This window comes from Biomphalaria glabrata, chromosome 2 (genome assembly GCF_947242115.1).
Source record: "Biomphalaria glabrata chromosome 2, xgBioGlab47.1, whole genome shotgun sequence".
Lineage (NCBI taxonomy): Eukaryota > Metazoa > Mollusca > Gastropoda > Planorbidae > Biomphalaria > Biomphalaria glabrata.
Window position 1 is genome coordinate 14854659 of NC_074712.1, and position 20848 is coordinate 14875506.

Sequence of the window (20848 nt, forward strand, 5' to 3'; positions counted from 1 at the left end):
ACCGTGTAAGGACAGATGACAATAGTGTTTGGGTTAGGATTAGGTCAGAGTTTAGTGCACTCAGGGGCGTCCATACAATTTTACACACGCACTTTGTGGACGCGCGGTGGCTGAGCGGTAAGGCGCTTGGCTTCCGAATCGAGGTCCCGGGTTGGAATCCTGGTGAAGGCTTAGGATTTTTAATTTCAGCTCTAATGGGTGCCTGACATTAGCAGGGAGGTCGTTGAGCTGGCCACATGACGCCCTCGTTAACAGTGGCTTCACGAAAACAGATGGCCATTACATCATCTGCCCTTTAAGATCGTAAGGGGAGTTTTTATTTATATTTTACTTAGCATTGATTGTTCTTAAAAACTAGGACACAGCTAAGTTACTGAGCAGAGACCATCAATGAAATAGATAATTCAAGCTATGACGTCATCATATTAATTATACTTCTAGAAATTTAATTAATGAGGCCAATATTGACACAAAAGTAATCGCTTTGGTATCGATTCTCAAAACAAATGTCACAGGAATGTTTACCTTCCCATAAGCCTAAGCAATTTAGAGTGCACTGTCCTAGTTCTAGGTCACGTCTGCGTGGTCTAAGGATAAAAAAAAACGAGGGCACTATAACTAGAGGCTATAACTATATAGGTATAAAAAAAAATTCCAGCCAGCAATCAAATGTCGCAGTAAAAGTGAATTGCGCCCAGGGCTTGGAACGGCTTGGGAAGGGAGAAGGTTTGGGCAGCCTCCAACCTTCACTAAAGACATACATAACAAAAAAGAAATGGTCGAGTGGACGGTGTCGTGAGACTATCGATTCAATCAGTCGGCTCGTGTAACTAAAACTCACTTAGCCGAGACCACCAGAGAGGGTTCTGTCCATCCAGGTTGACCTTGTGCCAGTTGTACTTCTGGTGATAGTAAAACCAAACGGCCTACAAACCAGGGCTAGAGGTCAACTCGTTAAGACGCCATCGTATCAGTGGAGGCTCAGAACGACGAGAAGTGCAGATAAACAAAACGTGCACATGTTTTAAGAGCCATCGACACTATCGAACTCTTGCAATTAAAACGAAGGCGTCTTTAGTATTTTTATTGTAAAACATATTTCTTTTCCCAAAGATATACATAAACTGTTAAATTTCTAAGAAAATAGTTAGAGCCTTTTTCGAGAACCGTGTCCACCCAGATTTCTTTTTTTTTTTTTTTTTTGCTTAAGATCTTTAATTTTCCGATGACGAAATTGCAAGCTGAAAAGAGGAATGGTAAAAGACTGTGAGGGTCACGTTGTTAAATTGTACTTTGATGCCCCTGGTTTCTCTCTCTCTCTCTCTCTCTAATTATATAGTTCTCATCCCGTAAGGCGGGATGTCAGTGATAACGAGATTTGGGAATAAGTTGGTATAAAGAAAAACAAAATCCTGTAAGAAAACATTCAGTTTTTGTTTTTAAACCTAACAAGAAAGAGACAACAGACGTTTGTAGAAGCACCAGGCATAAGATAGATTGTTAGTACATAAACAGAGGTCTGTAGAAGCACCAGGCATAAGATAGATTGTTAGTACATAAACAGAGGTCTGTAGAAGCACCAGGCATAAGATAGATTGTTAGTACATAAACAGAGGTCTGTAGAAGCACCAGGCATAAGATAGATTGTTAGTACATAAACAGAGGTCTGTAGAAGCACCAGGCATAAGATAGATTGTTAGTACATAAACAGAGGTCTGTAGAAGCACCAGGCATAAGATAGATTGTTAGTACATAAACAGACGTTTGTAGAAGCACCAGGCATAAGATAGATTGTTAGTACATAAACAGAGGTCTGTAGAAGCACCAGGCATAAGATAGATTGTTAGTACATAAACAGAGGTCTATAGAAGCACCAGGCATAAGATAGATTGTTAGTACATAAACAGACGTCTGTAGAAGCACCAGGCATAAGATAGATTGTTAGTACATAAACAGACGTCTGTAGAAGCACCAGGCATAAGATAGATTGTTAGTACATAAACAGACGTCTGTAGAAGCACCAGGCATAAGATAGATTGTTAGTACATAAACAGAGGTATGTAGAAGCACCAGGCATAAGATAGATTGTTAGTACATAAACAGAGGTCTGTAGAAGCACCAGGCATAAGATAAATTGTTAGTACATAAACAGAGGTCTGTAGAAGCACCAGGCATAAGATAGATTGTTAGTACATAAACAGAGGTCTGTAGAAGCACCAGGCATAAGATAGATTGTTAGTACATAAACAGAGGTCTGTAGAAGCACCAGGCATAAGATAGATTGTTAGTACATAAACAGACGTCTGTAGAAGCACCAGGCATAAGATAGATTGTTAGTACATAAACAGACGTCTGTAGAAGCACCAGGCATAAGATAGATTGTTAGTACATAAACAGACGTATGTAGAAGCACCAGGCATAAGATAGATTGTTAGTACATAAACAGACGTTTCTAGAAGCACCAGGCATAAGATAGATTGTTAGTACATAAACAGAGGTCTGTAGAAGCACCAGGCATAAGATAGATTGTTAGTACATAAACAGAGGTCTATAGAAGCACCAGGCATAAGATAGATTGTTAGTACATAAACAGACGTCTGTAGAAGCACCAGGCATAAGATAGATTGTTAGTACATAAACAGACGTCTGTAGAAGCACCAGGCATAAGATAGATTGTTAGTACATAAACAGACGTCTGTAGAAGCACCAGGCATAAGATAGATTGTTAGTACATAAACAGACGTATGTAGAAGCACCAGGCATAAGATAGATTGTTAGTACATAAACAGAGGTCTGTAGAAGCACCAGGCATAAGATAGATTGTTAGTACATAAACAGAGGTCTGTAGAAGCACCAGGCATAAGATAGATTGTTAGTACATAAACAGAGGTCTGTAGAAGCACCAGGCATAAGATAGATTGTTAGTACATAAACAGACGTCTGTAGAAGCACCAGGCATAAGATAGATTGTTAGTACATAAACAGACGTCTGTAGAAGCACCAGGCATAAGATAGATTGTTAGTACATAAACAGACGTATGTAGAAGCACCAGGCATAAGATAGATTGTTAGTACATAAACAGAGATTTTTTTGGTTTTTTAAATGTTATAAGTTTGCATGTATGACTTACAGCCAATCAGAGCAGACATCCTATAATGCTACAGATTCGGAATCAAGAGCGAGAGAAAAATGCTTCGTAATAATATATATATTAGCTTTCTCTCTTTCTTCAACTAATAATAAATACTCCCTTTCTATATCACCTAACACACACACACAATCAGTCCATAACACAGTGAGGTTACGTCATTATGATTCAATGTGGTCTTCAAGTCTTGCTTAGTCATACTAAGTTTCCAATGACTATCCACACACCAGTTTCCAATGGCTAACCACACACCAGTTTCCAATGGCTAACCACACACCAGTTTCCAATGACTATCCCCACAACAGTTTCCCATGACTATCCCCACACCAGTTTCCCATGACTATCCCCACACCAGTTTGTTGATTTCATAATGACTTTCAATATAAAATGTGACTTTGTTTCCGCCCTTCTGAAACAGTAAATACTTAAAGTAATAATCTTTGGTGGCTATTCAGTAAAACGAGGTACTGCTAACCCCAGCATCGCCAGTTTGAAACTGTTACGTGCGCATGTTAATGTAAATGTGAAATGGTGCGAATGCGTGTTGAACGGAGAGGAGAAAAGGAAATGGAGAAAATAGAAACGAAATAGTGTTCTAGTGTTCATGAGAATTAAAATGAGTTCTAAGCGATGACGTTGTTGTTTTAGTGTTAATGTACTGTTTAAAGAGTCTCATTCTAGAAAGGAACGTAACAAGTGGCGCCCAACGTAAAGGTAAAACCTACGTAGTCCTTTATACACAGTTGATCTCCTGTCAACAGATAGTAGAGATATCATATTATATAGTCTAGATCTAGCGATAGGATACTATTCAATTCGATTAATAGTAATAGAAAATGGCGGACAAGGCTGAGGTAGCAGCGTTGAAAGAAGAGGGAAGGTTGTTAGAGCTTGAAGGGGCAGAACTAAGAAAATACGTACAAGAAAGGTTGATGGAGAGGGAGAGATTAGCAATGGAAAGAGAAAAAGAAAAGGAGAGATTAGCAATGGAAAGAGAAAAAGAAAAGGAGAGATTAGACATGGAGGACAAAAGAGAAAGAGAAAAAGAAAAGGAAAGATTAGACAAGGAAGACAAAAGAGAAAGAGAAAAGATAGCCATTGAAAGGGAAAAGAAAAACGAATTAGTTGCCATTGAAAGAGAGAGATTGGCGTTCGAAAAAGAGACGGCCGAGAAAAAGTTAAAAACAACCCAAGAAAAAGAGAGTGATAAAAGAAAAGGGGAAACTACAGGGAACAAACTAGCAAAGTATAAAGGTGCAATATTCGAAGAAGCTAAAATGGACATAGACATTTTTTTGAAGAAATTTGAAATTGAAATGAGGGAACTGGAATACCCCGAAGACAAATGGTCATTCTTATTATCGAAGTCATTCGTAGCAGAGGTTCCATCGAAGATATGCATGAACCAGAGCAGCTATAGCGTGGTGAAAGAACAATTACTACGAACGTACGGAAAAACAGAGGCGTACTACCGTGAACAATTTGTTAACTGTGCGATAGAAACAAATGATGACCCACAGACATTCCTGGACAGAATGACCAGTAGTTTTGAAAATTGGACTGAAACCGCTAAAATAGAAAAGACCTTTGACGGTTTAAAGACATTTCTAATGATAGACAAAGCAATTTATGAGTGTCAGGAGGAATTAAAAATATTTTTGTTGGAGAGGAAACCAAAAGCCATAGAAGACATAGTGAGACTGATAAGGGCTTATAAAGTGGCACATCCCGATAAGAAACTATCCAGAGGCAGTGACATAGAAGAAATAGTTGCATTTAACAGAACAAGAGATACACGAGACAACTACATCAACAATGGAAGACGATTTAGATATGATGAACAAAATAGATTTAGAGGACAAGGAAGGAACCAAATGGGTAGTAGACAAGGACATTTTTATAGTAACCGAGGGCGATACCAAAGAAATGTACAGGGAAGATACGGCGGAGTGAGAGATAGAAGAGATCAAAGCCTTTCAATGTTAACATGTGCAGGAAGCCTTGAGTATTTTGAGACTTTCGTGGGAAACAAAATAGCAAGGACGATACGAGATTCAGGCAGTACAATTGTGGGTGTTAATAAGAAATTAGTAGAAGAACAAGAATATACCGGCAAAACCAGGAATTGTGTGATGTTTGATGGGAAGACTGTACAATTACCAGTTGCTAGAATTAAAATTGATACACCATATTTTACTGGAATTGTGGATGCATGTGTAATAGACCATGCTCATATTGATTTGATTATCGGAAATATTCCAGGTATAAAGAATTGCAATGAAAAGGATATGGGAAATTGGAAGAAGTGTTTCGGAATGAGTATTACTCGATCCAAATGTAAGGACCTGGATGCAGGAGATCTGGAAAAATTATTTCAGTTACCAGATAAGAAAAAAAAAAAAGAAGGATTAATAGGAAACTCAGAAACATTAGAACTTAATGATGTAGTATTCAACAAGGAAAGGTTTATTACAGAACAAAAAAATGACCCAGAGATGCGTCAGTTGGCCCAGAAAGGAGGTAGAGGAGGAAGATTTTATATAGAAAGAGGAATTTTGGTAAGAGAAATTGAGTCACAAAGAAGAAAAATTATACAGGTTGTTGTACCAGCTGAATTTAGAAATGTTATATTGAAGAATGGGCATGATGAAGCATATGCAGGCCACATGGGAATTCACAAAACAAAACAAAGAATATTTAGGGACTTTTATTGGCCATCTATTAGCAAAGACATCAAAAATTATGTGTTGTCGTGCAAAGTTTGTCAAATGAAAGGCACTAAAAAAATCAGAGCTCCATTACAAAAGGTAGATATACCAGAAAGGCCATTTAGGAAGATTGCGATTGATTTGATTGGACCCATGCCGGTGATATCAAATAGGGGTCATCGATATATTCTAACTGTAATAGACGTTTGCTCAAGATGGCCAGAAGCGATCCCACTAAAAAGAATTGAAGCCAGTGATATAGTTCAAGCGTTATATACATTATTTACACGGTTTGGATTTCCTGAAGAGGTACTGTCAGATAGGGGCACACAGTTCCACTGCCAACTAACGACAACATTTTTGAAAATGTTTGGAATTCGGCAACGGTTTACAGCCCCGTACCACCCGCAGAGCAGCGGTATTTGTGAACGTTTTAACTGTACGTTAAAGAAGGCGTTGTCGAAAGTAGCAGATGACAATCCCAAAGAATAGGATGTGGCATTACCCTCAATCCTTTTCGCATACAGAGAGAGCCGTAACGAAACCACGGGGTATTCGCCATTTCAGATGATTTATGGAGGAAATCCAAGAGGCCCAATGGCAATCCTAAAAGAACTAATACTCCCACAAGAACATGTTGGAAATAAAGAAAGTTACGATATAGTGACAGAAACTAGAAATAAAGTAATAAAGGCTTGTGAGGAAGCGAGCAAACATGTGCTTGATAAAAATGAACTAACACAGTCTAGGGTGAATGAACACAGGAAATTGACCAAACTAGAAGTAGGTCAAGATGTTTTGGTATTACTAAAGGATAAAGAGAATGTACTATTCACGAAATGGTTGGGTCCTTATAAGGTAACAAGGAAAATTAGTGATGTGGATTATGAAATTAATATTGATTCAAGGCTGAAAATATTTCATGTGGATATGCTAAAAGAATTTAGGTCGAAACAAAAAAGTGAAAAAAGCAGTAAAGAAGACCCATTGGTCATGGGTACATCCGTGAGTGTAGACATTGAGACAGAAGAAAGATTGGGACACATAGAAACAATTTCAACCGATGCCAGTCAAACATGGAAAGATGTGGAAGTGAAGGGAATTTCGTCAGACAGAGCTAAGGAAGTAACAACATTATTAGAAGATTTTAAGAATATTTTTACAGATTTACCAGGAAAAACGAATATCATAGAACATGATATCAAATTAACAGGCAGAGTTCCAAATAAACTACCTCAATATGCTGTACCATTGCATCACAGAGAAGCATTACAGAAAGAAATAGATGAACTACTTCAATTGGGAGTGATAGAACCATCTAATTCGTCATGTGCTGCACCAGTTGTACTGGTTAAAAAAAAAATGTGGTAACATTAGACTGTGTGTAGATTACCGCCAACTAAATAAAGTTACAGAATTTGACCCATTCCCAATGCCACAGGCAGAGGAAATGTTTACTAAATTGAAAAAAGCGAAAATTTTCACCACGTTGGACCTTTCTAGAGGATACTGGCAAGTACCTCTAAAGGAAGAGGCTAAACCACTATCCGCATTTAAGACACCATTCGGAGTCTATCAGTGGAATGTGATGAGTTTTGGCTTAGTAAATGCCCCAGCCACTTTTAACAGGATGATGGCAAAGATACTGGGCCACAGAAGAGACACTATTTGCTATTTAGATGATATCTGCATCTTCAGTGAGGACTGGAACGAACACTTACAGAGTCTAAGAGAGATATTTGCTATTATCAAGGGAAACAATTTGACATTGAAACCAACAAAAATAAAAATTGGACTTAGTGAAATTCCTTTTTTGGGATACAAGATAAAAAATGAATCAATTACACCACTGGAAGAAACAGTTGCAAAAATAATGGATATTAGTGTACCAAAAACAAAAAAACAAATTAGAAGCCTTTTAGGTCTATGCAATTTTTATAGAAAATTTGTTCCAAAATTTGCAGAAATGATTGAACCTCTTACAAATCTTACCAAGAAAGGGAAATCTAACATTATAGTCTGGTCTGAACAATGTCAAAGATCGCTAGACAAGATTAACAGGGTGTTTTCTGAAAACCCAATATTAAAATTGCCCGATAGTACTAGAGAATTTATTTTGGCAACGGATGCTTCATCCATAGCTATAGGGGGCTGTTTGATGCAAGAGTATAGTGGAATTGCACACCCTGTTTTTTATGTAAGCAGGAAACTAACCCTTGCAGAGTTAAACTATGCAACTATTGAAAAAGAGGGGCTGGCAATTGTGTGGTGCATAACAAAGCTAAGTTTTTATCTGATGGGGGCTAAATTTCAATTATGGACTGATCATGCTCCGTTGGCATTTATTAATTTAAATAAATGTGGTAATAATAGAATTGCTAGGTGGGCATTACAACTGATGGACTATAAATTTGAGATCAAGACAATACCAGGGAAAGAAAATGTTGTGGCAGATACATTATCACGATGTACTTAGGTTGGTGAGATTGTGTAGGGTATATAATGATTACTTACATGCTGTTAAGAATTAATCTATTTTATTGTTTACAATTGTAAATTCTGGCACGGAGTGTAGTAGATATTCCACAGAGGATTGTCCAATTGGGAGTATACACAACAATGATTAGTGAACAGATATAGATTTAAATTGAATTATAGGCGGGGAGTGGTATTAACGAAATCTGCATGATTACATAGAGATATGCATAGATATATATATGTGTCAATTGTTCATAATAACAATTAGTATTGTGATTGTTACTGTCACAATGGGTGAATATAAATGCTATATGTTAAATCTAATGTTAGAATTGTATTGGTATTAATATGTCATTGTGTATGATTTTGTTTTGTAGTACATTATGGTTCTCTATGTTACAGAGAATTTAAAGTAGTTTTAACTTGGAATAGGCTGATAAGATATGTGACAATTTATATTTGGGACGTTCGATGTACATCGAACTTGTTAAACAGGGGGGGTGTTACGTGCGCATGTTAATGTAAATGTGAAATGGTGCGAATGCGTGTTGAACGGAGAGGAGAAAAGAAAATGGAGAAAATAGAAACGAAATAGTGTTCTAGTGTTCATGAGAATTAAAATGAGTTCTAAGCGATGACGTTGTTGTTTTAGTGTTAATGTACTGTTTAAAGAGTCTCATTCTAGAAAGGAACGTAACAGAAACCTTGTCTTGTTAACAATAATCATTCTGGATAGTTATGAAAGAGCCGCAGATCTGCAGAGGAGTGGGTTCATTAGTTCCAGAAAACAAGGGAAGCTGAAGAACTTGTATTGACAATATTCACGGTTGACAATGATTCTTTTTATTAAATTCATCTCAAGATATTTATTTATTGTTGCTTATTTGTTGTGATGTCGATAAAAACAACATCCAGCTCATCCAATCCCCACTGTAGGGCATGAATTATCTCTAATAAAGTTGAACTTGATGTCATTCTAAAAAATATACTGACTTGATATTCAGAAATATCTACAGACAGTAGGCCCTGACTGACTGATTCATTCACTTATCCCTAATTCTCCCTCATGCCGTGGACGAAAAATTACGACAATGTAACCTGTTATTATTTTCCTTGTACCTAGGACTACTAAGCACCTTTCACCATCGAAACTGCTGCGGTTAGATTTACCAAAATTCTTTATTAGCAATTTTGACCAAATAGTTTTTTGAAAAACGACATAATAGAAAGTTAGTATTTCCAATTTGCTCCAGCTTATGGACTATAGATGTAGTTTTTATGGACTACAGATATAGTTTGAATTCTACACTACTAGCTCTAGATGATAAAGGGAAAACAAACGTTGGGGTGGAAAGGTAAAGGGGGGGAAGAGGTTCTAGAATTTACGGGCTGCTCCAGTTCAACGTAATAGATACTAGAATAAACTGGCCAAAGGATTGTATGGGCGAGAGTTTAACTTTATATCATTATATTGTATATTATATAGTTAAAAGTAAAAAAATAAAATGGGCGAGGCCAATAGCAAAACAAAGAATATATAGCCTGTAACTAATGGGTTAAACTAGCATGAGTCTATTTGGTTAATATTCTCGGAACTCATTCCTGTCACTTGCAATTTCCATTTAAGTCTCTAGAAGTGTTTCCTCTTGCACTAGACTTCCGCTTTCTGTTTAAGGAACACACGCTCGGTTTTAAAATAAACTATACGTAACTCATTAACATAAACAACGGGATAGCCAAAGCAATGGGCACCATGTCACGGTTGCAGAAAAGAGTGTGGGACAACATATTGCTGACTTACAATACTAAAGGCTTAGTCTACCTGACCTATGTGATGAGCACTTTGCTATACGGAAGTGAAACTTGGTCAATCTACTCATGGCAGGAAAAAAGCTGAATGTCTCCACCTAAGGCGGATCTTTAAAATAAGGTGGCAAGATAAGATAACCAATGAGGAAGTGCTACGAAGAGCAGGGTGCCAGGACATCCGCTCTGTTATCAGCAGCAGACGCCTTGGCTGGCTTGGCCACGTTCGTAGAATGCCAGTAGGTCGACTTCCACAAGACATTCTGTATGGCGATCTAATAGTAGGCAGGAGAGCCGCTGGTCGCCCACTTTTACGGTATATGGATGTATGCAAACGCGACATGAAGCTCTTCAAAATCGACACTAGCAGCTGGGAAAAAGTAGCACTGGAAGGATCCACATGGAGAGAGTGCATAAAGGAAGGGTCACGGATTGCAGATGTCATACACAACAGAAGCAGAAAGAAGGGTGAAAATGCAACGGCACCTGGTGATTACATATGCCCAACCTGCGACCACAGCTGTGTATCAAGAATTGGCATCTTTAGTCACACAAGAAGTTGCAAAGGGATAGAACTATCCCTCGAGACATAAAATGTCACAGAGAATAGGTAATTCCCATTCTCTAAAAATAGTTTCTCAGTTCCTACAACCACATAAATTTGCACACACACAAATACATATTCGCAAACTATTGAATACATTGTAATAACTACCCCTCCCCTTTTCATTGTAATGGACCTCATTCACCAATCGTAAACAAACAACATTTAGCCACGTGATTCTATATATCTTCTATATAAATTATGTAATCCATAGTGGCAGTCACGTGGTACGTATTTTTCATTGTTTTATCAATATTATGACGTAGCTAAATGTGTTTAATTACGATTGCTGAATGAGGTCCTTTTGAAAAAGCCAAGATTCACAATAAGAAGACTCTAGATCTCTAGATCTCCGAGCCTGTGGTCGAGGGTGGGAGGGGGGTGGGGAAGGGAGAATGGTCGATGACGTACGAGTGTCAATGTATCCAATAGGATGACAGACCCGGTGGCTGGCCTAACTAGTCCCGTACCTTGTAGCTTGTCAACACATGGCCTGATTTATGGCAGACGTAAATTACGTGTCTGTTTAACGACATCACCCCCCCACCCACCCCTTGCCGACCTTCCTCTTAGGATGGCGGGGGGGGGGGGGGGTGGAGGTGAAATACAAACAGTAAACAATAGCAGAAAGAAAAGAAAAAAAAGTAAAAGAAAAACGAATGAAATAAAGAAACAGAGAAGTGAGAACAATGTTTCAATAAATCAACAAACTATGAGAAACCTATTTGTAACCTATGAGTTAGACGTTTATACACGGACAGGCCAATGTGAGATACCATGATGATATCCATATGTGGGAAAGTCTAGAATGTTCATTCAACAAACACCGGCTTAGCTCCCTTTTATTATAAAGCTTATCTCAACAAACTCTGTCTGGTAAAAAGTGTGTCGAGGCCTTCACGTGATTTCTCCTACACACATTCTCGGATCAAGCTGAAACTTCCCACAATTATTTATTGACATGGACAAGACATGAATCAATAAAAAAAAGAAACCAATAATTAGACAACTAATTACTGGTAATTCATTATTTTGTTTAGTAGCAACATGGAAAACTCTAGTATTCATAGAAATGACTATATTTGTTGGATTTAGTTCCCTTAAATAATTGTTAACGCTATTTCTCCCTCACGCATTCTCCGATCAGGTTGATACTTTAAACAATTATTTATTGTAGCTAACAAAACACGAATAAATAAACACAAATACTCAATAGTCAAATAATTATTAGTAATTAATTATTTTGTTTAAAATCAAATAAGGGAAATCGCTCGTACATTATTGGTAGATATAGTTTTATGGACGGAGTTCTTCCCCTTTAGATAAGTTTTGTCCTGGTAGAGTGGCAAGAGATGGCAAAGAATTCCGGTACAGACTTTTGTATTTTTGTGTACAGCTCTCTAGTCCACGTGTACATGGATTACATTACATTAAATTTGTCTATTTTATAAACGTCCATGTTGTTATTCGTTTGATTGTATTCATTATATGAATTTATTATATTAGAATTCTTATGGAAACTGAAGTAACTTTCATTCTCAGGTACTGCCAGGGGTTGAACTTTGTTAAATAGAAATGAAATTCATTGTACTCTCTTAATTATGATTATTTGTTTTGCGATTACGTTTGAGAACCCTACCCAGATCAACGTCAAATGCTACGCCCTTGTATGCTCCATATTAAATGAATATGAATATACACATATAAAATAAAGTAGGAGGTGCATGTGTGTGTGTGTTTGCGTGTGTGTATGTCTGGGGGCTGGTTAAAAACTTGAGATCATGAAATAAGTGACACAAATATCCTAAGTTCTCATGTATATGACGCTATCAGTTGATTCATACCCATCTAAAATATTCCATAACAATACTAACATACTGTACATTGTCTAGACTAAGTACATACATTTAAAAAAAACAACAACAAAACTTGGAATTTCATAATTTCGCTGGCTGTATATATATCAATCCCCCATCCCCCTCTCCACTTCTTTTCAGCTTTAAAAGGGGAAAAAACTTAAATAGATGAAAGAAGAAACAACTAACTGAAGGGACAATGACCAGGTGCCAGAGAAATGAAATATTACAGATGCCATAAATAAATATCCACAAATATTCAAGACATGTGTTTGTCTTTTTTACAGTTTGTTCTTTACGGCATTGAGCTAATGTCACGTTGACTTGTACGACACCTGATCTGGCAGTCAGGTCTAAACGCCCTTAGCAAAGAACCCAAGGATGCAAGAGAAGAAAAAAATACATCAGTGCTGGGGTTTTCTCACCAGATCTGTGTTTTTTTCCCATGTTCTGTTAGTATTGCTGATATTTTTACTTTTCTGTTATTAATATTTTCTATTTATTTATTTTATCTTAAGTGTTTTTGTTTTCATTTTTGCACTGCGAAGGTGTCGCGTCGTGTTACAGCAGGCGGTCTCTTGTATGATATGATGCATGGCAATACATGTTTCGTTTCGTAAATTTTCTTTCAGCACATTTATTCGATTTTTTCCTGGCCTTCATATTCTCTGCTTTTGAGTGCTTCCAGAGATCTACAACTTTTGAGTGCTTCCAGAGATCTACAACTTTTGAATGCTTCCAGAGATCGACAACTTTTGAATGCTTCCAGAGATCTACAACTTTTGAGTGCTTCCAGAGATCTACAACTTTTGAGTGCTTCCAGAGATCGACAACTTTTGAGTGCTTCCAGAGATCTACAACTTTTGAATGCTTCCAGAGATCTACAACTTTTGAATGCTTCCAGAGATCGACAACTTTTGAGTGCTTCCAGAGATCGACAACTTTTGAATGCTTCCAGAGATCTACAACTTTTGAGTGCTTCCAGAGATCTACAACTTTTGAGTGCTTCCAGAGATCTACAACTTTTGAGTGCTTCCAGAGATCTACAACTTTTGAATGCTTCCAGAGATCGACAACTTTTGAATGCTTCCAGAGATCTACAACTTTTGAGTGCTTCCAGAGATCTACAACTTTTGAGTGCTTCCAGAGATCGACAACTTTTGAGTGCTTCCAGAGATCTACAACTTTTGAGTGCTTCCAGAGATCGACAACTTTTGAATGCTTCCAGAGATCGACAACTTTTGAATGCTTCCAGAGATCGACAACTTTTGAATGCTTCCAGAGATCTACAACTTTTGAGTGCTTCCAGAGATCTACAACTTTTGAGTGCTTCCAGAGATCTACAACTTTTGAGTGCTTCCAGAGATCTACAACTTTTGAATGCTTCCAGAGATCTACAACTTTTGAGTGCTTCCAGAGATCAACAACTTTTGAATGCTTCCAGAGATCTACAACTTTTGAGTGCTTCCAGAGATCGACAACTTTTGAATGCTTCCAGAGATCTACAACTTTTGAGTGCTTCCAGAGATCGACAACTTATGAGTGCTTCCAGAGATCGACAACTTTTGAATGCTTCCAGAGATCTACAACTTTTGAGTGCTTCCAGAGATCTACAACTTTTGAATGCTTCCAGAGATCTACAACTTTTGAGTGCTTCCAGAGATCTACAACTTTTGAGTGCTTCCAGAGATCTACAACTTTTGAATGCTTCCAGAGATCGACAACTTTTGAATGCTTCCAGAGATCGACAACTTTTGAATGCTTCCAGAGATCGACAACTTTTGAGTGCTTCCAGAGATCTACAACTTTTGAGTGCTTCCAGAGATCTACAACTTTTGAATGCTTCCAGAGATCTACAACTTTTGAATGCTTCCAGAGATCGACAACTTTTGAGTGCTTCCAGAGATCTACAACTTTTGAGTGCTTCCAGAGATCTACAACTTTTGAGTGCTTCCAGAGATCTACAACTTTTGAGTGCTTCCAGAGATCTACAACTTTTGAATGCTTCCAGAGATCTACAACTTTTGAGTGCTTCCAGAGATCTACAACTTTTGAGTGCTTCCAGAGATCTACAACTTTTGAGTGCTTCCAGAGATCTACAACTTTTGAGTGCTTCCAGAGATCGACAACTTTTGAATGCTTCCAGAGATCTACAACTTTTGAATGCTTCCAGAGATCTACAACTTTTGAGTGCTTCCAGAGATCTACAACTTTTGAATGCTTCCAGAGATCGACAACTTTTGAGTGCTTCCAGAGATCTACAACTTTTGAATGCTTCCAGAGATCGACAACTTTTGAATGCTTCCAGAGATCTACAACTTTTGAATGCTTCCAGAGATCGACAACTTTTGAGTGCTTCCAGAGATCTACAACTTTTGAATGCTTCCAGAGATCGACAACTTTTGAATGCTTCCAGAGATCTACAACTTTTGAATGCTTCCAGAGATCGACAACTTTTGAGTGCTTCCAGAGATCAACAACTTTTGAATGCTTCCAGAGATCTACAACTTTTGAGTGCTTCCAGAGATCGACAACTTTTGAATGCTTCCAGAGATCTACAACTTTTGAGTGCTTCCAGAGATCTACAACTTTTGAGTGCTTCCAGAGATCGACAACTTTTGAATGCTTCCAGAGATCGACAACTTTTGAATGCTTCCAGAGATCGACAACTTTTGAATGCTTCCAGAGATCTACAACTTTTGAGTGCTTCCAGAGATCGACAACTTTTGAATGCTTCCAGAGATCTACAACTTTTGAATGCTTCCAGAGATCTACAACTTTTGAATGCTTCCAGAGATCGACAACTTTTGAATGCTTCCAGAGATCTACAACTTTTGAATGCTTCCAGAGATCGACAACTTTTGAGTGCTTCCAGAGATCGACAACTTTTGAATGCTTCCAGAGATCGACAACTTTTGAATGCTTCCAGAGATCGACAACTTTTGAATGCTTCCAGAGATCGACAACTTTTGAATGCTTCCAGAGATCGACAACTTTTGAATGCTTCCAGAGATCGACAACTTTTGAATGCTTCCAGAGATCGACAACTTTTGAGTGCTTCCAGAGATCGACAACTTTTGAATGCTTCCAGAGATCTACAACTTTTGAGTGCTTCCAGAGATCTACAACTTTTGAATGCTTCCAGAGATCGACAACTTTTGAGTGCTTCCAGAGATCTACAACTTTTGAATGCTTCCAGAGATCGACAACTTTTGAATGCTTCCAGAGATCGACAACTTTTGAATGCTTCCAGAGATCGACAACTTTTGAGTGCTTCCAGAGATCTACAACTTTTGAGTGCTTCCAGAGATCTACAACTTTTGAATGCTTCCAGAGATCTACAACTTTTGAATGCTTCCAGAGATCGACAACTTTTGAATGCTTCCAGAGATCTACAACTTTTGAATGCTTCCAGAGATCGACAACTTTTGAATGCTTCCAGAGATCTACAACTTTTGAGTGCTTCCAGAGATCTACAACTTTTGAATGCTTCCAGAGATCTACAACTTTTGAGTGCTTCCAGAGATCGACAACTTTTGAATGCTTCCAGAGATCGACAACTTTTGAATGCTTCCAGAGATCGACAACTTTTGAGTGCTTCCAGAGATCTACAACTTTTGAGTGCTTCCAGAGATCTACAACTTTTGAATGCTTCCAGAGATCTACAACTTTTGAATGCTTCCAGAGATCTACAACTTTTGAGTGCTTCCAGAGATCTACAACTTTTGAATGCTTCCAGAGATCGACAACTTTTGAGTGCTTCCAGAGATCGACAACTTTTGAGTGCTTCCAGAGATCTACAACTTTTGAGTGCTTCCAGAGATCGACAACTTTTGAATGCTTCCAGAGATCTACAACTTTTGAGTGCTTCCAGAGATCTACAACTTTTGAGTGCTTCCAGAGATCGACAACTTTTGAGTGCTTCCAGAGATCTACAACTTTTGAATGCTTCCAGAGATCTACAACTTTTGAGTGCTTCCAGAGATCTACAACTTTTGAGTGCTTCCAGAGATCTACAACTTTTGAGTGCTTCCAGAGATCGACAACTTTTGAGTGCTTCCAGAGATCTACAACTTTTGAATGCTTCCAGAGATCTACAACTTTTGAGTGCTTCCAGAGATCTACAACTTTTGAGTGCTTCCAGAGATCTACAACTTTTGAGTGCTTCCAGAGATCGACAACTTTTGAATGCTTCCAGAGATCGACAACTTTTGAGTGCTTCCAGAGATCGACAACTTTTGAGTGCTTCCAGAGATCTACAACTTTTGAGTGCTTCCAGAGATCGACAACTTTTGAATGCTTCCAGAGATCTACAACTTTTGAGTGCTTCCAGAGATCTACAACTTTTGAGTGCTTCCAGAGATCTACAACTTTTGAGTGCTTCCAGAGATCTACAACTTTTGAGTGCTTCCAGAGATCTACAACTTTTGAGTGCTTCCAGAGATCTACAACTTTTGAGTGCTTCCAGAGATCGACAACTTTTGAGTGCTTCCAGAGATCTACAACTTTTGAGTGCTTCCAGAGATCGACAACTTTTGAATAAAGATTCCGAAGATTAATGAAGAATGCAGTTATTCCTGTAGCTAGGCAGCCACGGATGTGACCTAAAAATTTTGCTACAGTAGCGGAGGCATAACCATTGTCCACCGGTGGTCGATTAAGACTTTCTTTTCGCGGCGTCTACGTTTGTCCTCGGCAGTGGCTATTGAACTTCAATGTGGATTCCACGGCCTTTGTATGTGACCTTCAGCTGTCTGGTTCTGAAACCCAATTTATACAGTATAGAAGAGGATGTATTTTGCGTAACGAATATCTCTTGTATACAAAAGATGGCTTGATATAAATCTAATTTATTCTGGATAATTGACCTCCACTTTAAAACCCACTTAAATTTAAACCTTCATCGTCAGCGTCCTTGAACCCACTTATAGTTCAACATTATTTCTTTAATTATACAGCTCCAAACCCATTCTACTGTGTCATTTCAACCTTTCTTTTTCTTCTACACCATATTATTCTCTCTTTTATTCCGTTTCTTTTTCATGAAAATATTCTCACTTTTACGACGGCAGAGTTTTCTGCCCCTGCTCTTCTCATCCCTTCAAGTTATTGCCCTTCAATTTTTTGCTTTACTTTTTTTTTTAACCACAAGTGTATGACATAGCTTTCACGTTGTTTTGTACGTTGTTGAGCTATTGATTCTAGACTTCAACTCGACTTTCATTTTCTTTTTTTTTTAATTTTTAAAGATTTCTCGGAGTCTCTAGCAATGATTCTCAACGCGTTACGTCTCCATGGCGACACTTCCTGTTAGGGAAGCTTCAACTTGGAGAGTATAAAGAAAATATAAAAACTCCGCATGTTAAACTTTGGGAACATGCGGGTATTATGTCAAGATAAAATCACCTTTTTTTTAATCTTCCCACCTTGTAACAAATCGTAACTCATGGGAGCGCTGTACCTAATAATAATAATGATAATTTAATGTATAAAGCGCTGTTAACAAACACTATGTAGGCTGACGGCGCTGTGATAACCGAACAAACGTAAATACGAAATATAAATTGTAACTAATCTAAAAAATGTTTGTTATTTCATTTCGAAATGTTTTGTTTTGTTTTGTTAGGTAATAAATCTTCAGAAACCCCCCGTCCTCCTTTTCACACAAATTTGTATTGCCTTCCCCTCCCCTTTTAACCGTTACGTAATGCCCGATTGTTCCAGTACATTGTCAGCAAGACTAAGTGTGTCTATGCGTGTGTGTGTGTACGTATTTATATATGTATGTACGAATGCGTTAGTCACGAAGTTCGCAGGACACACAATTGCCAAAGACAGACCCAATGAAAACTTAAATAGCCACTAGCGAACAGCAGCTTTGTTTGCATTAGATATGGCAAAATATGAAGGTCGCAACTGACTTTTCGTGGTGGTGTGAAACACTGCACTCATCCTTAATCTTCAGAATCGAAGACAATGCCTTAATGTATGTATTTATGTATTTAAATGTATATATGTATGTATGTATCTATGTATTTATGTACGTTTGTGAATATTTATGTATTTGGTGTCCTGTCTCTCGAACACACTGAGAACCACTGAGCTCACTAGATATTAGTATCGGCTAAGTTTCAATTTTTTAAGCCGGTAAATTTAATGCTTCTTTGCTGTACACATTTTTTGTATGATGTCTCTGAATTGAAACGGATCTAACAGAAGTAGCTTTTAAGACAAGAAGTTTTAGATGTGAACTAGGAACATAAAAACTGTGAAGTCCTAGCAGGATGAGTTTGAAGATGGAAGAAATATAGCATTACGTGTTAAAAAAATGTTTTCTATTGAATTTATTTAGATGAAATTGTAAAAAAAAAATAATAAACTTAAATTTAAAAAAATACATGGTTCGAGTCTCAGCATTCAGATTTTTATATACAATACATTATACATCTTGATGTTGGGATAGATTCCAATACTTAACTCTTTCTCTCCGTAATTATTTTCCACATTCCGATGGAATTATTCATTTTGCTCATTTGTGTTTCACTACCCTGTTAGGGTTAAACTTCAATAACGTTTTGTATGTAATCAGGAAATGTTATATTAGGTATATAATTTTAGAAGATTGGATGCTCTTTAAATATATTACAAATTTAAGTTTATAAAACCTAAAACGAATTCAATTTAATGGGGGTCAAATCATGTTGGTATCGTCAGTTAGGAGAGAAAGAGTTAAGGATGTTTGGACTGATTCCAATACTTTTGGATGCTGGGAGAGATTCAAATGCTTGACGATACTTGGAAAAATACTAATTTTTTTAGCCTACTGGGATGTATTATAATACTTTAAGAGGCTGGCGTAGGTTGCAGTACTTTAGGATGCTGGGATAGATTCCAATACTTTATGATTTTGGGATAGATTATTATACATTAGGATGTTGGGGTAGATTCTAATTCTATTCAGCCTTTGTTTATTCTTATTTTCCAAACTATTTGTCCAAAACGCCATTTAAACGTGACTACACTGAGAGTTGAGAGAGAAGGATGGTTGCTGCGTTTACTCTTGTATTGCATAACTGTTATGGAGTGTGTGTGTGTGTGTGTGTGTGTGTGTCTGTGTGTTTCTATGGTGATGGTGAGAAGAAGTTGGCGATTGGTTGGTGGCTAAGCAGTATAGATGACGCAATATAAGCGACAATGTCTTCAGCAGTCGTAGGTACAACAGACGACTCCAAATTGCTAGAGTGAAAAGACGTGTTTTTTTTTAGTGAGTTCTTATAATATTACGAAAGTCTACTATATTTATTTCATTTCATCTTAAGTTTATCTTCTGTATTTTGTAATAAAAGTTATATTTCGTTTTGTTTACAAAGAAGTTATTCAACCTATTTCAAGTTTTAATAGTTAACATAAAATACGCGATTCAGTTGTCTACCAGCAGTTTGGTGCTTCAAGTCAACGACCTTCCACCACAAGTATCTAGACACATTTATAGATTCTATACATTTGTAAAGAAGGAAAGAACCGTTTAGGTATTCTTCTCTAGTTCATGTTTCTCATCATCAAAAGCTTGTAAAATATAACTTTACAAGACTTGTAGATCATGTTTCGTAAATAGAAAGCTTTTAGAGTATATTATTATTTTTTAAGTGTTAACTAAGAATAATACCAAAAATAGCCCGTTACATTTATAACAAGAACAATAGAGAAGATGGTTCAATGAAATCTTGAATGACGTGATAAGTTTTCAGATCTAAACGTGTCTTAATGACAACATGCCAAATACCAATACGATACCAATATGATACCAAAACCATACCAATATGATACCAATACCATACCAATATGATACCAATACGATACCAATATGATACCAATATGATACCAATATGATACCAATACGATACCAATATGATACCAATATGATACCAATATGATACCAATACCATACCAATATGATACCAATACGATACCAATATGATACCAATACGATACCAATATGATACCAATACGATACCAATATGATACCAATACCATACCAATATGATACCAATACCATACCATTTTCTGTTTGTTTTTCCCCTTTGAGGCCTTTCAAAATGAACTGTTTCTGTCATTGTCAAATCGAATGTTCTATTGTGAAAAAAGTGAGTGCGCCTCGACCCTTGTATTCTGTATCTGTCTAGCGGAGTGCTGTCAGCCAGTCTCCATGTCACATAACCAAGTGCCACTTAACACTGTCATTTGTCA

At 37.4% G+C, this 20848-nt stretch overlaps 2 protein-coding genes across 5 annotated transcripts in view; one reads left to right on the forward strand and one right to left on the reverse strand.

The window, feature by feature from the left end:
- The window catches only part of LOC106059824 (synaptotagmin-15-like), a 289123-nt gene that overhangs the window by 33636 nt on the left and 234639 nt on the right, over positions 1-20848 (reverse strand). The window lies entirely within an intron of this gene.
- The window catches only part of LOC106050552 (uncharacterized), a 28530-nt gene continuing 26172 nt past the window's right edge, over positions 18491-20848 (forward strand). The window contains exon 1 of the mRNA XM_056019282.1: positions 18491-18587. The gene's annotated coding sequence lies outside the window, so the exon portion shown is untranslated. The remainder of the gene's footprint in view (positions 18588-20848) is intronic.